The sequence below is a fragment of the Mytilus californianus genome, unplaced genomic scaffold (genome assembly GCF_021869535.1).
Source record: "Mytilus californianus isolate M0D057914Y unplaced genomic scaffold, xbMytCali1.0.p SCAF_6, whole genome shotgun sequence".
In the NCBI taxonomy this organism is placed as follows: Eukaryota; Metazoa; Mollusca; class Bivalvia; order Mytilida; family Mytilidae; genus Mytilus; species Mytilus californianus.
In genome coordinates this window covers 13814779-13841618 of record NW_026262712.1, presented here as the reverse complement: position 1 = coordinate 13841618, position 26840 = coordinate 13814779, and the positions used below count along the sequence as shown (strand labels likewise).

The window sequence follows — 26840 nt, the reverse complement described above, 5'->3', positions numbered from 1 at the left end:
ACTATGGATGCTTGCGAAACACTGGATGACAGGAAATTCGACTTGACTTGTCCTATCAACTGTAGTCCAACTAATGAAATGTGGTTTGTAAATTGATAGAACTTGGGGTATGAATATTGTCATTTAAAAGACAGACCGGTGATAAAAAAAAACTGCAACGAATGGCCATTGCTCAGATTATAAAAAATAATATGAGCTGAATATAACCCCAAGTTGTAAGAATTTTTAAAAGGGGATATATGGAAGCCTTCAAGTCGCATGTGAGAAAAAAAATATATATCTATATATAGATATATACAAAATATGATGCACAACTCTTCACATGGCTGAATATTCTAAGAAACAGGTTAATCCGATTCAGATAATTGTCACCATAGATTAGGCTTAAAGTTAAAATTCATTGTTTTTTCTGCTAAACGATATTGTATAGAGATATGTCCAAGTGTATCGCGAAAAAACAGCAACTATTCGAATGGCTGAATACTTCATAACAAGAAAAGTTTGTTCACATGAAAGTTCAATTATGGTCACAAATTCACAGTTAAAGTACATTTGTTGCTTGGAAAAAAGAACATACATTCAAGTTCGATTATGTCCACATATCTATAATGACTCAGAAATTACTAGACAATATCAAAGATTTTTGTGCTTTCCGAATCGTATCCTTGGAAATCTGAATATAACGGCAATAACTGTCTAATGTCCATCGACCAAGTGTTTGATAAGGTGGTCGTAAATATTAACAGATCCTGCCGAAGTACTAGCACCAATTCTAAAGGAATAACCATTGTATAAGCTAGAGTTGTACCCACACTTATCTAGTACATGTTTTACACTTCTGATGAAAAGTCTCTGTCTAAAGCGCTACCATTCCCTTTGACAAACAATGGATCTGAATAGCAAAAAGATACTTCTCTACCCTTCCTGATTGCGATATACTTTTTGATAGCGGAGAAAGGACAAATGGTATTATCAGATTTGTAAAGCTGTATACTGACACCTTTGTGAAAGGATCTGTCTTAGAGGTTTTAAGGTGTAGAATAGCATACGAATCAAGAATCTCAATATCTGTTACACTTAAATTTACAATAGAATCAAAATGTTTTGAAACTGTAAATTCGCCACATCTATAAGGAAATTCAAAAAAATGCTACTGTACAAGCCGTTTCTAGCATACAATCAAGAACACCTGTATCGTTTTAAAAGACCTAATAAATTCAAAAATATCATTTATCAACATCTTAAAAAGCACAATTATCCTATTAAATATTTAACAGTTCAAACTTTAGAAGTAAATAAGCAGCCTGGTGAATCTCATTCAAAGTTTGTACGATCACGGAAAATAATTGAATTAAATTGGATTAAAAAATTACAGACAGTCTACCCTCTCGGTCTTAATGATAATATCATGGGAATAGGTAATATATGAAGAACTGATTCTGTTTACATTTTGGATATAGTTTCTAAAACTGTTCGTAAGAACCGTTCTCATGGGCGTAGAAAAAATCGCAATCAAAGAAAATTTCGGACCAACCATACAAATATTTCGGACCTAATTTCTATTTCAAAAAACAACGGCAGACATTATCTATTAACCATGCTCTGTTCTTTACCTATAAATAAATTAAATAAAATTTTAGAGGATTGCAACACAATTTCATATTGCAATCCTAAGTATATCATCGTTCAAATTATAATATCATATTGTTATTCTAAACTGATTCCCAAAATTGATCGCCCTGAAGATCATAAAAAACATTTTATTAAAATAAAGTATGTCAATAAAGTTTTTGATTTTGTAAATATTGCCGGTATTTTTAACGACCATTCTGTTAAAGAACAAATTCCTGGATATTTTAATAATACTGAACTCCCTCTTATTTGTTATATTTACAAGAAATCTACCCGAAAATTTGTGTTTAATTATAGCCAAATCTGTAAAGATGTAAATATCAGTGAAAATACACCTACGTCATGTAATTGAAGTAATTCCGAATACACTTATGGCCCCATTTCCCATGTTATAACAGGAGACCTTAACATCGTTCGCGACCGAGAGTTAAAATCATTCCTCAGTAAAGGACTTAAATATCGCCCCCGTCAATTATTAATTGGAATGAGTGTCGTAATATCATCCACGACTCACTTCGTGCTTACTGTTTGAAATGGATAAAACGGGAAAAAGCTGACAAAAAATCTTTGGACTCTTTTTTTAATTCAGTAATGAAGATAGTTGATATACGTATACAACATTTTAAAGAACATTTTACTATTAACAACAACCGTAAAAATCCTATTTCTCGTATCAAACATAAACTAAAAGAACTAGCCAAGGAATTCGTTTTTGTCCCGGCTGATAAAGCTGCTAATGATATCATTATAGTTTGACGTAAATTTTACATTGAGGTTCTGCAAAAGGAAATCACGAATTCACCAACATTCCAACTGACTTCATTTTCAGAAAACGATATCTGTAACAAACATAAACTATTAGCTACTTCTTTACAAGCAGAACCAAATACAATGAAAGTCCCAACTATGTACTGGCTTCCGAAGCTACACAAATCACCTTACAAATATAGATTTATTTCGTCTTCAAGTCATTGTTCCACTACTAAATTGTCTATTCTACTTACTAGTACACTTGGTACAATAAAAAACCTGATAATAAATTGTTCAAATAAGGCCTTTGAAAATAGTGGAATTAACTACTTTTGGAGTGTCAAAAACTCGTTGGAAGTACTTGATATATTGCATGCATATATTGGTGATTTTGAATCTGTTCAAAGTTTTGATTTTTCTACCCTATATACCACTTTGCCTCATATTCTTATTAAGAAAAAATTTACACACCTAATTAAATGGGCATTTAAAAAGTCGGAATGCGAATACATATGTTCAAACTCTTTTAGGTCATTTTTTAGTAACAAAATATATCTGATATATCTCGGACTTCTCTTGAACTGACTTTTACTGTGCGTACTGTTGTACGTTTGTTTTTTCTACATTGGCTAGAGGTATAGGGGGAGGATTGAGATCTCAAAAAACATGTTTAACCCCGCCGCATTTTTGCGCCTGTCCCAAGTCAGGAGCCTCTGGCCTTTGTTAGTCGTGTATCATTTTTAATTTTAGTTTCTTGTGTATAATTTGGAGTTTAGTATGACGTCCATTATCACTGAACTAGTATACATATTTGTTTAGGGGCCAGCTGAAGGACGCCTCCGGGTGCGGGAGTTTCTCGCTGCATTGAAGACCCATTGGTGGCCTTCGGCTGTTGTCTGCTCTATGGTCGGGTTGTTGTGGCTTTGACATATTCCCCATTTCCATTCTCAATTTTAACCAGTAAAGGTAGAAAAAACACCTGCTCTAATAGAATTGCAAATTCCCCCAAGTACCTGACAAGTAATAGGAAGGCGCGGTTTTGGATTATGCTTTCCTTGTATACGTTTGACAGCGCGCATTATCATATTGAGTCTATGGAGTGTTGATTCATTTGTATTGTCAAACGGATGTAAGTAGTAAATTATATTTCAATCAATCAAACCAAGTTACATAAATACCTAAAAAACGCGATACGTGAACATGATTCGTGATTGACATCATGCAATTTCACTCAGACCGATGCTAGCGGTCGTTTAAACTTAGAGAAGTTTTCTCCATGTTGAAGTAGTCTCTATGACTTGAGATGAAGGACGGCAACAAAAGGATGTTGTAGTATTGTTTCATGATTTGGAATATCATATCCTTTCTAAAATTTACTCATTTGTTTGAAATCGATATCGCTATCGTAATATAATTTTTTAAGATAAGACGTTGTTAAGTTTGAATGACTGACTTGTTTGTCCTTGTTATGTTTCGTAAACAATAAAAAAAAAACACCATCTTATAAAATTGTGCCTGTACTCCGATGATTTCAATCTTACTTCTTCAGTGAGTCTCGTTGCAGTTGTAAACATTCAATATTAAGCTTGTTTATATAAACATGATAGCATAGAAAGAAGAAGAAGAAGAAGAAGAGAAAGAAAAAAGAAAAAAAACTTATACTTGTCTGAAATTGAAAATAGACTAAAAACCCGTCCATTCCTATTCTCTCAATAACATAATAGTTTTAAATAAGATGTACATACACACTAAAATCGACAAATATCCTTTAGGGACACATGAAACTTACTTAAGCATTTAGAACCAAAAACATAAGAAATTAAGGCAGAGGAGCCGATAACCGAAAAGCATCAAAAAACGTTAAGTATAGGGAGACTATAGTGATAATTTATAAGCCAAGAAACTTAGTACTACTAAGGGCCTTCTGTATGCATGGTATAGAACGTGATGCTGCTGAGTGACAATAATTAGGTGATTATCATGATCTCTAAAGTATCGTGCAAAGTTTACTAAATACAACCTGATGCAACATCGGTTTCATATCGTAAATGGTATACAGAATCTGAAATTCTACAAGCACCTGCTAAATCATGTGATCACAGTAAAAATGCAAATGATAAAATAAATTGATATAGTTAATTAGAAACAAAATACACATTCAAAACCAACCAATGCATATAAGCGAATTTCATGGAACTCAACGAACTCTTGTTAAAATAATTAATTGTTTGTTTATTCTGCCTTTGACTCCATGTTCTATAAATGTAGAAAACATAAGTATTTCCTAATAATAAAATCATGTGAATATGTGTAGACATCAATTAGGAAGCAATAAATCAAGTTCCGCAATCAGATGAATGATAATGTACAGAGTGAAAATAAATGTGAAGTAATTTTGGATTTGTTTATGAATAAACTGTAAACTTATAACATGTATAAGCTGTTCACTTGTATGGATAAGATGTGAAATCGATTATTAACCAGCGTATGCGAAATTATCTAATATTATACAACAATTTTTCAGACCAATGAGATTCATGTAGAAAACAATTTTAAATATTATATGACCTTTCTGGAAGATAAATGTAGACAAACTTCACAAGACACTTCCAAACTATTAGTATTACCAGTGCAATCATATCTGCAAACCATTATTCACTCCACAAGTACCACGAGTAGAAAAACCAAAAAAAACTGAGACCAACATGACCAGCTCAAATAACAAATCAGTGGAAATTATGATGTACTTCCTGTGCATACTATATAAATATTCTAGTTCTTAGGCTATATGAAACTAAGCATTTATTTCTACATTGTAAATGACTACATAATTGCAAAGCATCTGATATAACACATCAACTATTTGATCAGTTATCCTTTTCCTCAGTGCTAAGTTACGTACAATTCTACATGTACAGCTGTGAATAAATGTAACTATAAAATAGTAATCTATCACATCTGTACCAGTTTCAACATAATCTAAAGTAGAATAATTATAATCAAATTCCATAAAAAGATAAGACATTGATTGTGACTCTGTACATCTGCATACCTCCTTGTTGGAATTACAGATGCATAAACATGAGAAGTTGCTTAAAAAGCTGTTTACACAATGATCAATTAACTCCCCGGTCAAATTTAACTTTAAAACACGAAGTGCAGTTGCAGCTTTTGCGTATAACAACTCTTTAATAGTCAACGTCTATGAAGTCGGATATCCTTTTTTCCTGGCAAAATAATTTCTAAATCACTTCCAATAAGTAACGTAATAGCTGCCTAAACGGATTCGTAATCTTTCATTAACAAAGCAGCTAAATCAACGTCCCCGCCTTCAATGATTTGCTTTTTAAGCGCTGGTGAAATGATATCCAAGAAAGGCACAGACGATGAGAGCACTCAGTTAATTGTAGCTGTAGAGGTGTTAAGGGAGGGAGTTATCCCGCAATCGCTTTCACTAGCAGAAACACCGTACCATTTGTATGATATAAACATATGATCATCTGCTGTGTGCACTTGAGGAAACCTGTTTCTTCGTGTATCTTGTAGATTCCCAGAAAACATCACTGATAAAGGAGTATTAGAATTTTCCCTGTTAGTGCTGTAAGATTTCATAGAATTCCTTAGTGCCATCACAACTTTTATGTGGAAGTTAATTAGGCGAATGATTGGTCACATTTTGTAAATTTGACGAGCCTTCCTGGTCTTCATTCAATATTTTCTTCAGATTCGGAAACTGATTTGAGATTATCAAAATAAATTTGTTTTAACACTGTTTTACTTAATTTTGAAGTAATATTCACTCCAATATTTGTAAGGTTTTCCTTGAATGTTTTACTGACCAAGACGAATAGTCACTTTCTTGTCTGTTGCTTGCAAATGAATACAGAGAATACCGACTTGATGACTTCTTTTTTCTCCGAGAAGCCATTGTATATAGTAATCCGTAAAAAATTCAAATGTGAAATACTAAACTTTAGATATATATAAAAAGCAATTATTTTTGGTTAGACAAGACTTCTAACAAACTGAATGACACAAGCAGACTGAGCGTTATCTATCAAATAATTTTTAATAGTAATTATTTTTATGGCTATGATCTGACCTTTAAGCTATAAATTCCTGACGACGAGACACAGAAACAAAAACAAACACACGAAAGTCGTTATAGATCATTAAGAGAAGACATCTCAATCGAGCAAAAAAAATGCAGCTGTCGAAACAATTATAAACCAAATTACATGCTATATATACAAATATTTTAAAATTAATTTGCATGTTAATACATTTAATCCAATCGTATTTTATCTTTTTAAATATAGGTTTATTTGACAATGGTGATATGTTTACAACAGACTTAGTTTTGTAAATGAACTTTAAAGTGTAAGGTTATTTTAAAAAGAAATAAGTCGTCTTTGTTGTTGTTAATGGACTTTCCACTTTTATAATTTACCTTGGAATTCGGTATATTCGTTAATACTTTTTTAGAACTTCTCATAGCAGTAATATTATTATTTTCCTATTTTCATACTGGATGGCTTCCAGGCACTATAAAATTTTGCAGATGAAAACATTTTGCTGTATATTCATTTTGATAGTTATCTCTGCATAAAAAAATATTGAACTGCAAAATCATCTGAAGCTCGTTTTATAATAAAAAATCATCAAAGATATCAGGCTTTTAATTCAATATGCCAATTTTCGTCTACACAAGACTCGTTAGTGGCGCTCCATTCAAAAAGTTCGAAAGCCAAAATCTGTTGCAAAGTTAAAGAGCATTTAAAACATCTATGCCTGGTGTAGAAAAGCCTTGGTGTTTTGAAAATATTACCGGTTATTGAACAGTTAATTTATAGAACGCCAACATTGGCATCGACCAGTGACTGTAAAAACTCATTAAAGATATCAGGCTTATTATCATGTACATTAGAAGTGCGTTTCGTAAGATTTAACTCATCAGTTGCACTCGAATAAACAGTTAGAAGAAAACTTTGGAAGACCCATTGGTGGCCTTCGGCTGTTGTCTGCTCTATGGTAGGGTTGTTGTCTCTTTGACACATTCCCCATTTCCATTCTCAATTTTATTTCAGTAACACAATGGAACAAAATTTAAAATATTGCTCAACTATGGATGGGGGTACACAATAAAGGTATACTGCCCTTTCCTCGATCTTGATATCTATATCATTAACGGAAAGCTTAATACTAAAATATATGATAAAAGAGATGATTTTTCATTTCCTATCGTTAATTATCCATTTTTAGATGGTGACGTTCCCTTGTCACCATCTTACGGTGTTTATATATCTCAACTTGTACGATTCGCTCGTGTATGTAACAATGTTTTAGATTTTAACGAGAGAAATGTATGTATTACTGAAAAATTATTACACCAGGGTTTTCGATATCACAAACTAGTCAAAACATTTACTAAATTTTATCATCGGTATAAGGACATCATTCGTAAATATAGCTCAACATGCAGACTTCTTATACGTTCAGGTATTTCACATCCAATTTTTTATGGAAATATTCTTTATAAAGCACAAAAATGTCAGTATTCACCTCTGAAACTAACAAAACCTTTAAATAGACTTATTAAGAAGGGATATAGTTACGATACTGTTGTCAGGTCATTAAAGATTGCATATTTTGGCGTTGATATTGATTCACTTATAGGGTCTTTGCATCTGCACTAAACACATTTATTTAAAAACCAGTTGTTGGCATGACACGGGTTATGTTCTTCTCATATATGTTATGATGGTATGATACTAAACCCCTAACGGGAAGGATTGTGCCTGATATTCATATGATGAAGACATAATCTTTCAATCAGTTTAATTGAAGTCTGGAGCTGGCATGTCAGTTAACTGCTAGTAGTCTGTTGTTATTTATGTATTATTGTCATTTTGTTTATTTTCTTTGGTTACATCTTCTGACATCAGACTCGGACTTCTCTTGAACTGAATTTTAATGTGCGTATTGTTATGCGTTTACTTTTCTACATTGGCTAGAGGTATAGGGGGAGGGTTGAGATCTCATAAACATGTTTAACCCCGCCGCATTTTTGCGCCTGTCCCAAGTCAGGAGCCTCTAGCCTTTGTTGGTCTTGTGTTGTTTTTAATTTTAGTTTCTTGTGTACAATTTGGAGTTTAGTATGGCGTTCATTATCACTGAACTAGTATATATATTTGTTTAGGGGCCAGCTGAAGGACGCCTCCGGGTGCGGGAATTTCTCGCTGCATTGAAGACCTGTTGGTGGCCTTCTGCTGTTGTCTGTTCTGTGGTCGGGTTGTTGTCTCTTTGACACATTCCCCATTTCCATTCTCAATTTTATTTTTATAAACAGTAGTATACCGCTGTTCAAAAGTCATAAATCGATTTAAATGAAACGAATCCGGGTCACAAACCAAAACCGAGGGAAACACATCAACTATAAGAGGTAAACAACGGAACAACATAAACACTGAACTGCTACAAAAACAAACGCCAACATACATAGAAACGGACTATTTGATAACAACTGCCATATTCCTGACTTTGTACAGGACATTTTAAGAACAAATGGTGGGTTGAACCTGGTTTTATGGCTAGCCAAACCTCCCGCCTATATGGCAATGTTAACAATACCGCTAAAATGACAACATTACGTGACAGGAATACATTACAACTAAACGCAAGAACACTCAGGACAGAGACATACATAAATAAATAATATAATAGTACATTACAACATGTAAACTACAGAACAACAACGGACACCTCTCATTTATACCACGATAGAATTATGAACTGTGCGTGTTTAGAATGATTAATACATGACCAAGTATTATCAAACATTTTGACATTGCTTGATTAACTATTTTCGTGTGTTTTGTGGCTTTATTCGGGCTCTTTTTGAAATAATTCAGGAATCCACGACACACTCATTAATGTACATGTTTGAACACTTAATCAAATCATTACTTTACTCAAATTTTAATTCATTTAGTTGTGGTTTTATCTTAAGGTCAAAGAGACTACTTGTATTACTTGTCGCATCGAATAGTATTTTGTGTCTTGTAATTGGGCTTTGGGAACCTGTTGTTCAGTGGTTGTTGTTTGTTGATGTGGTTCATAAGTGTTTCTCGTTTCTCTTTTTTTATATAGATTAGACCGTTGGTTTTCCTGTTTGAATTGTTTTACACTAGTCATGTTGGGGCCGCTTTATAGCTTGCTGTTCGGTGTGAGCCAAGGCTCCGCGTTGAAGGCCGTACTTTGACCTATAATTGTTTACTTTTTACACATTGTGACTTGGATGGAGAGTTTTCTCATTGGCACTCATACCACATGTTCTTATTTCTATTTGGTTTCATTTTCTTTTTTTTTTCTTCATATGTTTGTTCGTTGTTATATTGATATCATAAAAAATAAAGAAATATCGTACGATTGCCAATGAAACAACTATTCATAAGAATTTAAATTACATGGAAGTAAGGAATTAATAATGAGAAAAACCCATACCGTATATTCAGCTATAAAAGCTAAGAAAATTTAAAAAAAAAAACAAACCAGCAAACTAACGGCCTAATTTATAACAATTCAATTTATAGAATATTGATATCACAATCAGGAAGCAACGACAACCGCACAGGCTACTGACTTGGGACAGACAGATAAAGGATGTGGCGGAGTTAAACATGTTCGTGAGCACTTAACCCTCGCCTAACATGGTACAATAGTGTAACAACACAACATAAGAAAAATGAAAAAAATCAGTTGTAAATGGCTGAACATTTTAGATCGGTACGAAGCACACAAAAAGACATCTATTCATATCAAAGGTAAGGATTTTGTTAAATTCAAAAAATATAAAATCACCAATAAGCAAGGAGATTAACCAATTGAGATACTTCAGAGAATATTCCTCTTAGTTAAGTTACGAATAGTATCAATTAACCTTACTGTATTAGGTTTCATTCAATTAAAAAAAATGTAGAAGACAGATAAATGCTTACAAATTTGATTTGCAATTTTGCAATACATTTTGTGTAATATCAAAACATTTTCCGCACTCTACACTACTAATTTCCTTGCTCAATTGATAGATCAACTGTTAATCGAACAGTCCTTTTTGCTAGGTCACGGTGAATCTTACTTTGTGAAGAGTCACACTGATTCCAACCGCAAATTATCCAAAAACAATATCATCAAAATGCAAGACGTAGCGATATTTGTTGAGTTTGGTTGAATGGCATTCAACTTACCGTCGGTTTTCCAATGGGTGCTAACTGTGCAACCCTACTGTCCAAATTGTCTCTGTACTTTCTGAAGCAAAATTCATACAAACTAATAACAAAAATAAAAATATGAAGTATATTGCAAAGTTCTACTATTTCACATTCAGATAAATTGATGATGTCCTGTCACCTCATAGTCAAATTTCAGTGAGTGTTTGAATCTGAAACTCTGAAACGTTTCCTCGATATTGACACAAATGGACTGATTCAATCTCCCATTTTAGCAATAATAGAATTAACGGTACCAATTTTACTACAGCAGATGCGCATTTCTACAATTTATGTCACTTCAGTGATGCTTGATATTTGAAAGTCCAAAATCTTTAACATTGTTAAACAAAAGTCGAAGAACTGACCAAATCAAATTTTACCAAAAGTAAAACCAAACCCAGACAAGGAATCAGAGCTATGCACGAGTAACATACCATTTCTCAATCAATACCTTGTGCTCGGGTATGTTCACTCTATACGGAATTCACCAAAATGTGTTTGTTCCTTACACCAAAACTGCGCCGACAGATTAATGACGCAAGTTTTTGCTGTGTTACATCTTCAAATATCAGAATAGTCGTGTGATTTGTAATTTTACCGACCATGTTTCCTATTCCAGATTATGACATATTGACTTATTGTGGATTCGCCTGGGGGGTGATGCATGCATAGAAGAAGACCCTCACCCTGTCAACAAATTAGATCTCATTGATTTTGGAGTTTATGCTGTTCTCTAAGTTTTTGTTTTATACCTTGATTTTCATCTGCGTAATCGATTTATGATTTTTGAACGTCGGTAAAAAAACTGTTGCCTAAATTTTTTTACAAAATATATTGACCTATTGGCTATACTATCGGACAAACGAACCTAATAATGATAACGTAACGTTGACCAATAAAACATAGAATGTTGTCAATGTGAGATTGGCCCTATCTGATGGACATGTACATCTTATAATACCAAGAATACTCAACAGACTGGATTCAACACGTATATTACCTAACAAACGATTCGATTTATGAAAATTTAACGTTGAACAATAAACAATGAAAATGAGCTTAATGTCAGATGAACCCTTCCAGACGGAAATATACACCTTACAATCGTTCAAAACACAAAATATAGCTTATTGTATCTTAGAAACGGACATAATCACGAAAACTTAACATTGACAAGTGATCATAAGAATGAACTAAAGGAAAAAGAACCCTATCAGCACACATTCATACCTAAATATTATTATATATACCGTAGAATAGTTAAGCTATGGCTTATATTATTAAATAAACGGAACTCCTCACGAAAGGGTTGATCAATAAACCACAAAAATGAGGTTAAAGTCAAATCAGATGGACATGAAGACCCTACAAATGTAGTTGACCTAATGCCTTTACTATCTGATATAAAAGTATATGCAAATAGGTCATATGAATGAAGGATTAAACCATCACAAGGTACAAGGAGTAAGCGATAAACTATTATCACCCCCAACACTGCACCCCATAACTCGAAGCTGAGTCTTTATCAGGCTAGCAAGTGTGTATTTTGTTCTTTGTCTTTGTTTTCCTTCTTATTTGTTCTCGCACTGTGTTGATATATATCATTTAGATAAATATCATATCATAATATCTCATCTTTTATATATGGTTTTTGAATATTCAATGATCGTTTTTTTTTAATTAATTTGATTTACCAAGTTTATTTCGTCTTCAAACTTTTTTGATTCTAGGTCATGAAATGTGAATATTTTGAAGATGTACTAAGTTATAAGTCTGGTACCTTTCATGATAATCTCGAGTCATTTTATCATGAGCATTATATTATATTACTCAGTCTTTAGTTTTCTATAATGTGTTTTGTGTACTATTGTTTGTCTGTTTGTCTTTTTCTTTTTTGTCCATGGCGTTGTCAGTTTATTTTCGACTTATAAGTTTGAATGTCCCTCTGGTATCTTTCGCCTCTCTTTCATAATGTCACAGTACCCAAATTGCACCCATTTAGTAAAAATAGCAGTGGAAATCTTACATGTTTTCTTAGAGACTAAACAATTTATACTTTTATAATTTGACATTATGCACGTCTTTCAACAGATGTAAATATATTCGAATATACACAAAACGTTCTCAGTATGTATCAACAGATGAAGTGTTCACTGAAAAAGTAAAATCCACGGAAACGTCGCCATGCGACGTCTACAAAAAGTAAACTTTTAAAAACGAGCAGTTAAAATATGTTACCGACATTCATTTCTTTAAAAATGAATAGCAAGCATGGACTATTGTCAAATTGTTTTAAATATTTGACAAAATAAAACAAAACATCAGTTATTCGATTGTTACGGATGTGAATCTAAGCATAGATGCCATTTGGGTACCCCTTATTACAGAATCATGGGTCGTTTGGAGGTCGGTTCAAACCCATTTTTCGATGATTTAATTTGATTCAAATTAAATTGGTGGAACTATATAGTAAATAAGGATACATGTACAAAACAAACACAGAATGGAAAATTTTGTCTGGGTCATAAATAACGTAGGTAAAAAAACTGTCAAAATATGTGCAATTTGGGTACCCTCGCGTTAACTGTGTATGATAACTGATTTATGCCTTCTTATCTGGGTGTGATCAATATGCCATTTTTCATAAAATGATCTGTACCAAGTCAGGAATATGGCAGTTGTTATCAAATAGTTCGTTTCTATGTATGTTGACGTTTGTTTTTGTTGCACTTCAGTGTTTCTGTTGTTCCGTTGTTTTCCTCTAATAGTTGATGTGTTTCCTTCGGTTTTAGTTTGTATCCCGGATTTTTTCTCTCAATCGATTTATGACTTTTGAACAGCGGTATACTACTGTTGCCTTTATTGAATAGATTATGATCGCTCGGTTGTTCATTTAAGTCAAACACATTAGATACGAAGAATATTTTTTGAAACCTGATTAGTAGTATACTAATTTATATACTTCAATGCTTAAATGACAATTTCTCTGTTTTAAAATCTGAATACGATTCTATAAATATGTAACAATCTGCATGTTTGTATACTAGATAAAAATCGTTACATTTTTTTTGCGATACACTCAGGAGTAAACGTCTAAAAACCGTTTTGTGTAAACGTTTTGTTGATGTGAGGGATTCAACGAGGAACAAAAATACTTTTATCACACCATTCGTCAAGAGATACCATTAAATTTGCAATTTACTGATGATATATGTTTTTGTTTGAGTCAAAAGTAAAATAACAAAAATACCGACCTCCATGGGAAAATCAAATGGGAAAGTCCATTATAAAATGGCAAAATCAAAAGCTCAAACTCATCTAACGAATGGAAAACAACTGTCATATTTCTGACTTGGTACAGGCATTTCCTTATGTAGAAAATGGTGGATTAAACCAAGTTTTGTAGCTAGCCAAACCTCTCACTTGTATGACAGTCGCATTGAATTCCGTTATATTGACAACAATGTGTGAGCAAAACAAACAGACATAAAATGTAAAAACGTCAAAAATTGGGGTACAACAGTCAACATTGTAATCTTAATCACTTTAAAAACAAATCACTGTTTCAACAAAGAAACCAAAAATGGTATATAGACAAAGTACATAAGCAAAAATGAAAGACAAGAATTATTGTCTCTTAATTTCACAGCAATGGTAAAAGTTCGAATTTAAATAAGGGTGTCACGAAAGTAAAACTATTTTCTTGAGCAAAATAAAATCTATATTTGATACAGTTAAATAAACAAACGAATATAGCACATAATTACTATTTTTTTCTCAGTATTCGCAATAAAAATGAGTAATAGAATAGCAGTTTCATAGTAACTAAATGTATATAAAATCCATACAGACAGAAACCTATTGATGATCGTCATGTTTGCTTTTTTATTCCGTAAGGACATATGTATTATTCGATATCTTTCATTGAAATGAAAAAAAGGTCATCTTATCATTTTTACAATTTATAAGACAAAAAGACAAAAATATACACGAGACTTTAAATGATTATTTATTTTTTCAAATCTGCAGACGGTGTACTAGTTAAAGTTGAAGGCAGTGCTCAGTTGATGAAACCTTTTCTCTATTTTCCCATTCCCCTATTTGCTAATGTACGAAATTCTGAAATAAAAATTAATCTGTTTGAAAAAAAGTTTGATTTTAATTCATTTGCCTATTAAAAAACTAAACAAAACAACTAAAAGCTGTACATATATATTTCGAATTAGTAGATTGTAAACTCCTTTGCCATGATGCCGTCCTCTTTTCCCGATTATAATATTCCCGACAAGATTTATCAAGTTTTACTTCCCATGAGCAGTATGACGAATGCAGGAACAGCTTACCCTTCAAGAATAGAAAGGTTCTTCAATAGTTTTGATTGGGTGTTCATTATTATTGTTATGTCATGAGTATTTCTTTTGGCCATGATGTTGTCTTTTTTTTACTTTGATTGCCCCCTCGGTATCATTTTCTCTCTTCTTTCAATATGCCAACGCAATATGTCGTTCAGATATATACAAAACTACTGAATGATGGTACAGTACATACTAGATATTTAGTTCACATCAATACACAAAACAATTATCGTCTTTAATAACACGGTTTTCTTTAAGCTGCATTTTTTGTCTTCATTTCTTTTTGTTAACAAAGTTTGTTAATTTTCCAAGCTATAAATGTAATATTGTAATTTGGCTACACTTTTATTGGATTTGTAGTTTTTAGGTATTTGTCAAACTTGGCTTTCAAAGATTTGGGTTTAAGCGTTCCTGTGTAAATCCAGATAAGCGCTTCGGAGTCACGAAAGTTATACAGTGTAATTCAAACGACAAATATGACCACAAAGACAAGCGAATAGACTGCAGAAAAGGCGATTACATTTTTTTTTGTATTCGTTTTTATTTTAAAAGAATAATGCTTTCTGAAGTAAAGATTTTGACTCCTGAATCAAGATACCCCCTTTTATAGCCTGAGATAAACAAGGCAATACACATACCTCCAATTTCCAATTGATTATTTCCATTTGTGTCAATGAGAGTCATTGCTTGGTTGAACATAGTTGACCACTCGGATTTGCTGTATATGAGACCAGGAATATTAGCATTAGCATAAAAAGTAGAAAATTCGTCGTTACTGATGTGACCATTGTGGTTAGCGTCAATCCACCGAAAAGCCAGTTGCACGGAATCAGTTCTTTTTTCAGTTGTTCTCTTATTCACCATCTGGAATGCAAAATTTGAATTAAGAAAAACTCCGTATATTTATATATTTTAGTCTGCATAGCATTGTGTTTTGAATACCATCATCAGTGCAAGAGTAAACGTCCGCAAAACCCAAGAAAACCAAATAAGGCATGAAAAGAAAAACGCGATCAACTATAAGGCATTTTGAAATAGTATTTGTCCTTTGATCTCCAATATAGTTTTACCGTTAAAGCTCATATTTAGAATAAATGCCGTGGGTGAATTCGACTTATCTTTCAATTTTATTAATATTAATTGATACTTTTGACTAAAACGAAAATGATATCTGCATTACAACAAGATATTTTTAAAAAGCACTTCATGACTGGTTGTTGCGTTTACTATATTAATTGTTTTTTTTTTAAATTAAGTAATTTTGACACTATTGCCATACTTTTCTTAACTGCAAGTACCTACCTACCCCTAGAAAAGAATGTCATTGTATTTGACTTGTACGTACAGAAGTAGTTTTTTTAATGGCTTCGGCAACACTTGGTGTGGATTCTCTTCTTTTGACATCTGGAAACATCCCTGGGAAGGCCAAGCTTACACTCACAACGCAGCACAGAACGATCAATGACTTCATTTTTTTTTAAATATCTTAGTTAATTTCTGTAAAAAGGTAAGACTAGTTAACCATTTCCATAAATTACAGCATGACAGACATTTAATAGTTAGAACTAATTTTATTTGAATATAACTGGCAAAAGTTAATAAAACAATGAATAAAACCATATTATCGAATGTTGGTAGTTGTTTATAGCTTGTTCAAAGTTTGGAAATAAATTACTTTCATATCATTAGAATACAGTTCAGCCTTGGGGAAACGATAAACAATAAATCACGACAAGGAGGCAATCAAAAAATCTGTTTCGAAGTTTTGACAACGACGAGATATTCCTCTGTTCGCTTCATATCTTTTCTGAAACTCGCCGGTGTTATCATGGAATCGACCCACCTGCCACGTATCATGTGTTCAAGTTACAGATCCATCGTGAGCGATTGAAATGGGATAGAAAGGTTACTTTTGAGTTCGACTTATCGACAGCTTATTTTCTAGATGTATGTATAAATAAGCTAAGCGTCAAGGTAGAAAGTCATTATACTAGGAGAACTAAAATAAGGTTAATGTTATAAATTAAAAAACATTTACTTGTGATACAGAACCGCTTCATTCTCAAGTGTCATCATCTAAAAGAGGGACGAAAGATACCAGACGGACAGTCAAACTCATAGATCGAAAACAAACTGACAACGCCATGGCCAAAAATTAAAAGACAAACAGACTAATAATAGTACAGATGACACAACATAGAAAACTAAATACGAAGCAACACAAACCCCACCAAAAACTTGGGGCGATCTCAGTAAACAATGGGGTCATGTAAAGACCGATAAGTTAAAATTCCTTCCAACAAGTTCATGAAGTAAAACGTTACTTATATTTAGGAATGTGATAGGGTAAATACATTAAATGTAAATAAGCAAACTTTGAATTAATAGGAATTACACAGTTCTAAAATTGTTCCCCGAATCTTGTGATAACGATAAGCTGTCTATTTCCTTCTCATGAAGAATAATCTAATCCCTGTTATAATCCCTGTTATAATCCCTGTTCGACTCAGGGGTAATATCATAATGTATACAGAGACAACCACACTTAGGAATATCGCAATATTCACTAGATTAGTGTGAATATATTCTTATAGTTTGACAATAAAACGATTGCTTTATGCTTATCGCTATAACCTAACGACTACAAATGAATTAGTAAAGAATTGCTAAGGTTACTCATGTTCAAATAAACGGCTTCGATTAGGTAATTGTGTTTCTTTCTCTGCATGCAGAACGCAAAAGTAAAAACATTGTAAACTTCGAAATATCACAAATATAACAGCCGTTCTTGTGAAATGTTACCTTGTAACCCATCAGACTAGTTACGAGGCTATAAGTCAGAGGTGTAGCATACATTTCCTACGATTGACGTGAATTACATAAAATGTAGTAGATTTGTTCGGGACATTTGCAAGCCACTAGACAAGACTGAATCATAAACGGATGTTGAACGCACAGTGGAAATTCAGGTTCATTACCTGTCAATGTCAAATGAATTAACCATGTTTGGTTTTTCACCCTTTAAGTCGACTGCATTGTCCATGTTGTCATACAATGTTGTTTGCCTAAGGTTATTTATGGCAATAAACAAATGTTACCGAATTATTTGAAAGAATGTCAAAAATAGTGTTTATTTCTCTTTTAAAAAAATAATAATAAAAAGTCAAGCTTGTGTTGAAGCTACAGATAGTACAATATATTGAAAACATTATGAAGTTAAAACACATGATTATCTTAACTTAATGGGAACTAAATCAATAAATTTAAAAATAAAGTCTTAGGAGAATGTAAACATTTAAAATTGAGAATGGAAATGGGGAATGTGTCAAAGAGACAACAACCCGACCATAAAGCAGACAACAGCCGAAGACCACCAATGGGTCCCCAACGCAGCGAGAAACTCCCGCACCCGGAGGCGTCCCTCAGCCGGCCCCCAACAAATATGTACACCAGCCCAGCGACAACGGACGCCACACCTAACTCCAAACTATACACAAGAAAACTAAAAATGACACAAGACCAACAAAGGCCAGAGGCCCCCGACCCGGGACAGGCGCAAAAATGCAGCGGGGCCAAACATGCCTCCTGAGACCCTAACCCCCCCCCCCCACACCCCAAGCCAATGTAGAAAAAACAAACGCACAACAGTACGCACGGCAAAACTCAGTCTAAGAGAAGTCCGAGTCCGATGCCAGAATAGGAAACAAAAGAAAATAAACAAAATGACAACAACACATAAATAACAACAGAATATCTTTTATGAGTTATCACATTAAAAACTTCAATAAAAGAAAAGAAAAGTGGGAGTACGGAACTTATTTTTCTTGAAAATAGAAATGAATTGCATTTCTGTATTGCAACTTGCGAATTGTAGTATGAATTTATACCTATTTGAGATCCTAAATTGTCCCCATGATTTATAATCCTGCAAACTACTGAAACGGCAAATGAGAAGTATGTCATGCATTTGTTCGACGAAACGAAAAAATAAACGGAAAACCATAGTCTTAGGAGGGGTAAATATTGACAACCGAAATGAATGGAATTTTGGCCTAGTTTAGGAAAAAGAGAGCACATAAAAGGGTAAAGAATCTTAATTTTTCACATGGTGACAAAAGAACATACAAACTAAGCAGCAACAAAAAGAAAGTATATAAAATAATTTGTTAAGTAATGCTTACCCTTGATTTCTGAATCCGTTATGAGTGACAGAGGTGCGACTATCTAGGTTTTATACAAAGTGACATGATTATCAAGTTCATCAAATCTTTTAGTTAAATGTTAATGACTAGAATTATGAATGTAAAAAATGGACAATAATAGTTCTTAAACTGCGGAAATAATCAAAATTACAAGATAAATTCCAATAATAAATAATAATTTATATTATGTATTCAAATTTAAACAGGTAATTTCAATCAGATAAAGATAATGACTTATAATACCATTTGTGGTTTATGACGAAATTGGTTTCTATTTGTTTACAATGTCGCATCAAAACTTTGTTTAAGGTTACTGTGATACAACCCGCGTATCAGGTTTTTCCTTAAAAAAAACCCGATTTCGTGTCATGGGATATTTCATTACATTATTTGGTAATTGTGCTTCTTCCCTCACGCACATAATTCAGGAACAAGACATATGACTTGTTGAAAAGGAGTTAGAGTAATGTATTTTGGTAGGGAGTCAAAATTTCCTATGGAGAGTTACCTGCGAAGCTGGTGTGCTTGTCACCTAGGTATTGGCATAGCGTTGATATGATTTAGCAAACAGGTTCATCTCTTGGCTCGAATAAAATATAATGTAATAAGACCCGATTGGTTATTCGGCAAATGCTTAGCCTCCATGCGCAATTATGTTCATGTTAATGACAGAAAAATATACAAATGTCATATTAACCATAATAAACCAAACCTATTGTATTTATTTAACATCAAATCAAAAACGTAAGAAATATAAAGAGGATTGATCTGGATAAAAGGCAAAAATTATATGAGTGGCGCTGGAAAAAAGAGGATTTAAAATGAAGGGTCAGAATTTTACCTTTCGAAAGACATTTACGGATCCCTAAAAAGTTGTTCCATCAACCAATGGTAACAGTTTAAAACCATTCTAAATTTGATGTGATAGAACTGATATTCTCGGTTAATGATACTACTAAAGTTTGAACAATATGCTTAAATTCCGATCAGTATTAAATAAGCATTTAAGTCAGTAAGAATGTTTGATACATGTTTATTTTTGACTTAATCTTACAGGTAGTTTGGTCTCCCCTTTTATTTTAATTTATCTGACAAGTAGCTAGATCCGTTTTGGTCATATAGCTCTTCACTTGTATGCTCTCATACATTTTGGCTTTCAAATGTTTAGGTTTGAGTATTTTTGGTGAAAGTTATTTCAGAAAATCGCTTCCGACGCACGGAATTAATCAATTTTGTTTGCATTTACTAGCACTGGGTCGTTGTCTATGCTGATGGAGTGCTAGTCCCATAGAGTACCCTTAGCTCACCAGTCAGTGCCTAGGTACTGATATGATTTATAACAAACTTTTCGCAAATTTCCATTAATAAATTAAGAAATTATTAAGAAACTAAGGTTCCAACTCATTCAGACAAAGTAGACTTTACATAAATTTGGAAATTTTTTTGTCCCTTTTAATGGTATAGTTCTTTATGTGTTTAAGTCTTATACATACTTGGCTTTCAAATGCTTGGGTTTGAGCGTTCCCGATGAAGATAAATCAATAAACGCGCTTCGGAAACACAAATCAATGAAGAGTTATTTTCATTTACACTATTTAAACCTGAAATTTATTTAATAATAAATATCTAAACACATTGTAAGCAAATTGTCTTTGTTAATCAAATGAACGGTAACAATGTTACCAAATGCGCATTCCGACAACTAATGTCTCTTCAGTGATGCTCCAAGTCTAAATATTTAAAATTCTTTTTCAGAAATCGCTGATACAACCAAAAATGACAATAAAAATATAGCCAATGTTAAACGTTCAAGGCAGTACTAAAAAGAAAGATGTTCTTTCCTCATTTCTTCGTTCCAGAAGATAAAAAAAATTACAGTATTCTGAAAGGAAACAAAAAGACAATCATATTATTGACCGTTTCATAAATTTAGCGATTAATATACTTGACATTGTATTTAGATAATGCATATTTAAAGATTTTTCTTGTCGTATAACACACCGAGGAGTGTCAAGATTGATCAAAAAATCTTTTGGAAATATTGACGCCCCGAGGTGTGTTATACGACTAGAAAAAACCTAATAATATGCATTATCTGACTTATAAACCGTCAAAAAATATCATTTTCTGCTAAGATTTTCAGGATTTGAATCCTATTTTAGCGACCCCATTAAAGTGAGATATTCTTTTCTGATACGTTCAGGTTTTAATACGCCCTACGGCTCAGGTATAAAGTAAAAATAAACAAACTCACTAATTAATCTAAATTTAAACTTTAGAAATCATTATCCAGTTACAATAAAAATATAACTGTAACTGCATGAAACAAGACACAAATGAATTATTACTGTGTATGAAAAATACAAGTTTCTGTGTAAGTAATTTATATTATCAACTTAATTTATGAGAGGAGACAAGGCCCGATTTGGTGGTGTAACATCTTACAAAGTCTATCCAAATAATTTTGCAAAGAATTCCGCTCAAGCCGGTGTTAGGCATGTTAGGGGCCGTCATAAACTTGCAGTGAGGTAAGAGAACTTTATTATTTATTTTTGCACCGTGTTGAAGGCTTTGTGACTTTGAGAGTAAGAACAGCAATAAAAGCGCTGTTCCTTCGTTGTTTGTGTGTTTTTTGCTGTACTAATGCACAGCAAATGTGTCATGGATGAATACCCATATCCTTTGTTTTTCTATAATGCTATGTTTTTTTTTCTTTTTTTCATGATATCATATTATTTTTTCAACATTTATGCATGATCAAGTATTATCAAAAATTTTGACATTGCTTGATTGAGAAAAGAGAAGCGAAAGATACCAGAGGGACATTCAAACTCATGAGTCGAAAATAAACTGATAACGCCATGGCTAAACAAGAAAAAGACCAACAGACAAATAATAGTACACAAAACACAACATAGAAAACTAAAGACTGAGCAACACGAATCCAACCAAAAACTGGGGGTGATCTCAGGTGCTCCGGAAGGGTAAGTAGATCCTGCCCCACATGTGGCACTCGTCGTGTTGCTCAGGTTAGTACAAACCCGGTAATAAGTCTAATTCGGTAGGTCACATTCGGGAAAAGGGGGACGGGATTGTAGTTACGACATTAGGAACATATCCGGTATCATCTGTGAAACGGATATTCTATTTTCGTGTGTTTTGTGGCATTATTCGGTCTCTTTTTGTAATAATTCAGGAAACCATGACAAACTCATTAATGTACATGTTTGAACACTTAATTAAATCCATACTTTACTCAAGTTTTAATTCATTTAGTAATGCCTTTATTGTGGACTTATATAAAGGTCAAAGAGACTACTTGTATTACTTGTCGCATCGAATAGTATTTTGTGTCATATCATTGGGCTTTGGTTTCATTTTTTTTTTTTTCTTCTTATGGTTGTTCGTTGTTATATTGCTATCATAAAAATAAAGAAAAAATCGTAAGATTGCCATTAAAACAACTATCCATAACAATTTAAATTACATGGAAGTAAGGAATTATAGGTCACCGTACGGCCTACAATAATGAGAAAACCCCATACCGTATAGTCAGCTATAAAAGACACCGAGAAGAAAATTTGAAAAAAATTAAACCAGAAAACTAACGGCCTAGTTTATAACAATTCAATTTATGGAATACTAATATCACAAACAGAAAGCAACGACAGCCTTACAGGCTACCGACTTTGGACAGACAGATAAAGAATGTGGCGGAGTTAAACATGTTCGTGATCACTCAACCCTCCTCTAACATGGAACAATAGTGTAACAGCACTACATAAGAAAACTGTAAAAATCAGTTGTAAATGGCTCAACTCTTTAGATCTGTACGCAGCACACACAAAAAATATCAAAGGTAAGGGTTGGATTTTCTTCAATTCAAAAAATATAAAATCACCAATAAACAAGGAGATCAACCAATTGAGGTATTTCAGAGAATATTCCTCTTAGTTAAGTTACGAATTGTATCAATTAACTTTACTGTATTATGTATCATTTAATTAAGAAATTGAGAAGACAGATAAATACTTAAAAACTTGTTTTGCAATTTTGCAATAATATCAAAACTTTTGATTTTCCGCACTCTACACTACTTATGTCCTTGCTCAATTGATAAATCAACTTATCTGTTCATCGAAAAGGTCCTTTTTGGTAGGTCATGGTGAATCGTCCTTTTTGTTAGCTCATGGTGAATCTTACTTTGTGAAGAGTCACACTGATTCCAACCGCAAATTATCCAAAAACAATGTCATCAAAATGCAAGACGTAGCGATATTTGTTGAGTTTGGTTGATTGGCATTCAACTTACCGTTTTCCAATGGGTGCTAACTGTGCAATCCTACTGTCCAAATTGTCTCTGTACTTTCTGAAGCAAAATTCATACAAACTAATAACAAAAACAAAACTTTGTAGTATGTTTCAGATAAATTGATGATGTCCTGTCACCTTAGAGTCAAATTTCAGTGAGTGTTTGAATCTGAAACTCTGAAACGTTTCCCCGATATTTACACAAATGGACTAATTCAATCTCCCATGTAAGCAGTAATAGAATTAACGGTACCAATTTTACTGCAGCAGATGCGCATTTCTACAATTTATGTCACTTCAGTGATGCTTGATATTTGAAAGTCCAAAATCTTTAACATTGTTAAACAAAAGTCGAAGAGATGACCAAACCACATTTTACCAAAAGTAAAACCAAACCCGGACAGGGATTCAGAGCTATGCATGAGTAACATACCCTCTGTTCCATCGTATGGCGTTTGTATTTCTCAAGTAATACGTTGCGCTCGTGTATGTTCACTCTATACGGAATGTTTGCTCCTTACACCAAAACTGCGCGGACAGATTAATGACGCAAGTTTTTGCTGTGTTACATCTTCAAATATCAGAATAGTCGTGTGATTTGTAATTTTACCGACCATGTTTCCTATTCCAGACTATGACATTTTGACTTATTGTGGATTCGCCTGGGGGGTGATGCATCCATAGAAGGTGACGCTCACCCTGTCAACAAATTAGGTTTCATTGATTTTGGAGTTTATGCTGTTCTCACAGTTTTTGTTTTATACCTTGATTTTCATCTGCGTAATCGATTTATAATTTTTGAACATCGGCAAAAAACTGTTGCCTCAATTCATTTACAAAATATATTGATCTATTGGCTATACTATCGGACAAACGAACCTAATAATGTTAACGTAACATTGACCAATAAAACATGGAAATGTTGTCAATGTGAGATTGGCCCTATCAGATGGACATGAAGACCCCACAAATTTAGTTGACCTAGTGCCTTTATTATCCGATATAAAAGTTAATGCAAAGAGGTCATATGAATGAAGGACTAAAACATCACAAGGTACAAGGAGTAAGCGATAAACTATTATCACCCCCAACACTGCACCCCATAACTCGAAGCTGAGTCTATATCAGGCTAGCAAGTGTGTATTCTTTTCTTTGTCCTTGTTTTCCTTCTTATTTGTTCTCCCACTGTGTTGATATATATCATTTAGATACATATGGTTTTTGAATATTCAATGATCGTTTTTTTTTAATTAACTTGATTTACCAAGTTTATTTCGTCTTCAAACTTTTTTGATTCTAGGTCATGAAATGTGAATATTTTAAAGTTATAAGTCTGGTACCTTTCATGATAATCTCTAGTCACTTTATCATAAGCATTATATTATATTGCTCAGTCTTTTGTTTTCTATAATGTTTTTTGTGTCCTATTGTTTGTCTGTTGGTCTTTTTCTTTTTTATCCATGGCGTTGTCAGTTTATTTTCGACTTATGAGTTTGACTGTCATCTGGTATCTTTCGCCTCTCTTTTATAATGTCACAGTACCCAAATTGCACTCATTTAGTAAAAATAGCAGTGGAAATCCTGCATGTTTTCTTAGAGACTAAACAATTTATACTTTCATGATTTGACATTATGCACGTCTTCCGACAGATGTAAATATATTTGAATATACACAAAACGTTCACAGTATGTATCAACAGATGAAGTGTTCACTGAAAAAAGTAAAATCCACGGAAACGTTGCCATGCGACGTCTACAAAGTAAATCTAAGCATAGATGTAATTTGGGTACTCCATATTACAGAATCATGGATCGTTTGGAGGTCGGTTCAAACCCATTTTTCGATGATTTAATATGGATTCAAATTAAATTGATGGAACTATATAGTAAATAAGGATACATGTACAAAACAAACACAGAATGGGAAATTTTGTCTGGGTCATAAATAAACGTAGGTAAGAAAACTGTCAAAATAGGTGCAATTTGGGTACCTTCGCGTTAACTGTGTATAATAACTGATGTGTGCCTTCTTATCTGGGTATGACCAATCTTGAATAGATTATGATCTCTCGGCTGTTTATTTAAGTCAAACACATTTTAAACGAAGAATATTTTTAGATTGGTAGTATATTATAAGTTATCTACTTTCATATCCGTCTATATGGATATTTTAACACCCTGAAGTATTCAAGTACACCCTGAGGCGCAGCCGAAGGGTGTACAGGGTACTGAAGGGTGTTAATTTATCCATATCTACGGATATGAACGTAGATAACGAATTAGTCTAAATCTGGCGATATTATGAGAAATTCGACCACAAAGTTTAACGTGAAAGCAACGTTTTTTTTTTCATTTTTTAAATATCTTTTATTGAAATTTGGGAATTTGACATATTTTCAACGGGGTGTAGGGTACTATCTTTGGTAGAACCCTGCAGGTAGACAAATATAAGACGTGTTTAAACTAGAGACAGAGAAACTGAAATGGGTCGAGTTTGGCGCGCAATGTTGTGCGAGTTACATCATAAACGGTGTGACGTCAACGTGGGTCATTTGCATAGCTAGGTCAGTAGTACCATTCATTGACAATGTGGCTGCATAGTGATGCATTTACTAAAATGAGTGCAAATAATCGATATAATAAGATAAAATCGTTACTGGATTAAGTATTTAATTATACAGACATCATGGAAAATCTATAGAATTCGATATTTCATAAGGAACAACCATGGAACTAAGGAAAACGCGCGTGAAATTCCCCGATGTAATGGGTAGCAACGTCCCGGGATATGGGTTAGCAACACCCAGGGGCTATGGGTTTTGTAACAACGTGCGTTAACCAATCAAACTCCTAGAAATATACTAAACCGAGGATAATAATTTATATACTTCAATGCTTAATTGACAATTTCTCTGTTTTAAAATCTGAATACGATTCTATAAATATGTAATAATCTGCATGTTTGTATACATTTTAAAGTAAACGTATAGAAAGCGTTTTGTGTAAATTTTTTGTTGATGTTAGGGATTCAGTGAGGAACAAAAATACTTTTATCACACCATTCGTCAAGAGACACCATTAAATTTGCAATTTACTGATGATATATGTTTTTGTTTGAGTCAAAAGTATAATAACATAAATACCGAACTCCAAGGGAAATGGCAAAATCAAAAGCTCAAACACATCTAACGAATGGAAAGCAACTGTCATATTCCTGACTTGGTACAGGCATTTCCTTATGTAGAAAATGGTGGATTAAATCATGTTTTGTAGCTAGCAAAACCTCTCACTTGTATGACAGTCGCATTGAATTCCATTAT

General features: G+C 33.2%; 1 long non-coding RNA gene across 3 annotated transcripts in view; it reads right to left on the bottom strand.

The window, feature by feature from the left end:
- Window positions 1-14646: 14646 nt before the first annotated feature.
- The window catches only part of LOC127704406 (uncharacterized), a 29792-nt gene continuing 17598 nt past the window's right edge, over window positions 14647-26840 (bottom strand). For 2 of the 3 annotated variants that reach the window (XR_007983263.1, XR_007983265.1), the window contains exons 2-4: window positions 16353-16504; window positions 15646-15871; window positions 14647-14771 (exon numbers count right to left, since the gene is read on the bottom strand). This is a non-coding gene — a long non-coding RNA (uncharacterized LOC127704406). Of the gene's footprint in view, window positions 14772-15645; window positions 15872-16352; window positions 16505-19188; window positions 19265-26840 lie in introns of those variants that run through there. The other variant, XR_007983262.1, reaches the window with a different exon arrangement.